Genomic DNA, 1,592 nt, shown 5'->3' on the forward strand with positions numbered 1-1,592 from the left:
TACTTACTTGATGAATGGCCCATACAATACTGGATGATAGCTGAAAAAAAAGACACAGCTTCATTTTCTCAAATACCCACTTAAGTTCAAGTGATCATTGGTTTGATTCCAGCAAGGTAATAACAAGACAAGTTAAGGAGAAGTAGAGTTTGAACCTGCGTAGATATCAATCTACTTATGCAGCTTGTCTTTATCAACATTTATAAAAATAGCTACATTTACAGATAGGGGGTAAATGTATTGACAAGGACATGTTCAGTTAGTCCTGAAAGTGGAGATGAATATTTTCTGAGTAAATAGATTTCATTCATATATGTACCTAATAATTATTTACTGATGCCTAATTTATCAGGCATCGTGTAGGTGTTAAAAGGTCTGAAAAAGAATAGAAAATAGTCCCAGCCTTCATGGGCTTTACAAAAAATAAAGGACCATATAAGTCTGTTGTTGCAGTTATTTTGTGGATGAAGCTGTAATAGAGATCTATGAGAGTCTTACTAGGTAATACAAGGAGAGGGTGACCAACTATACCTGGGTCAGGAGCAGATAGTTAGCAAGAAGTCACAAAATTATATGCTGTTAAAGGATTTGCTGTGCTTATATGGAAGAAGGAAGCAAAATTTTCTTCACACAGCCAAATCACAGACAGCATGGCCACCATCTATGATGTATATATTCATGTCTGTTGTATATCTCATAAGTAAATTCATTTATGGCTCAGTTACTTTCAGTTTCCTGAGTACTGACAGATAATCTTTCCAATGCTTAGATTTTCCAATTTGAAAATAATTTAGGTACCAGAAATGCTACTACTTACATATTAGCTTTTGAGGAGGTATTTTGCTTTATTCCTCTAGTAGTACCTATTGATTGAAGAGATGCAAACTATTTTTGCACTGACTTCCCTTCATCTTTCAATTCTATTTATTTTATTTCTGGAAAGAAAATAACTTTTTTCTCCAATTTGATTCTGTAGTTCATCTTCTAATGCATTCCTGTATATCTGTGTCACGTACAGTGATATAGCTTAACATTTAATCAAGCATTCAGAAATGAGATAATCTACTTACAGGCCAAGTATCAGCAAATTTCAAGGATATTTTATGACAAAACGATTTGAAAAATATCAAAAATATTTATATCATTCTGACATATTATGTCCAATGTTGAACAGCCTCTTCTTAAAAGGCAACACTATTTCAAACTGTGATATTTGGTATTCCACTCACTCAATATTGTTTTCTTAGTTCTTTAAAATAGTCTGTTACACCATCCAAAGAGATGAAATTTTGCCATTGCTGGTTACCAAGAGTGATGCAAATCATTTTACTTTAAGCATAATATTAGGTGATGCAAAACATCTTACGACTTTTTAGCTAATTTTCTTTTAAAAGTTCTTGTACACTTCAGACTTCATGCAACTGTGTACATCCAGAGAATTTTATGTGCTCTATTTGATACCAAGTAATCATAACCAGGAAAGCTGGCTTGATCCAGCAAAATTAGAGATGTGCTAATGTTTCAAAGAAAGGCAGACATAGTAAGACTGGAATATTTACACCTCCAGTAGAAATTACAATTAACACTATGAT

The sequence above is a fragment of the Pseudorca crassidens genome, chromosome 8 (genome assembly GCF_039906515.1).
Source record: "Pseudorca crassidens isolate mPseCra1 chromosome 8, mPseCra1.hap1, whole genome shotgun sequence".
NCBI classification, from domain to species: domain Eukaryota; kingdom Metazoa; phylum Chordata; class Mammalia; order Artiodactyla; family Delphinidae; genus Pseudorca; species Pseudorca crassidens.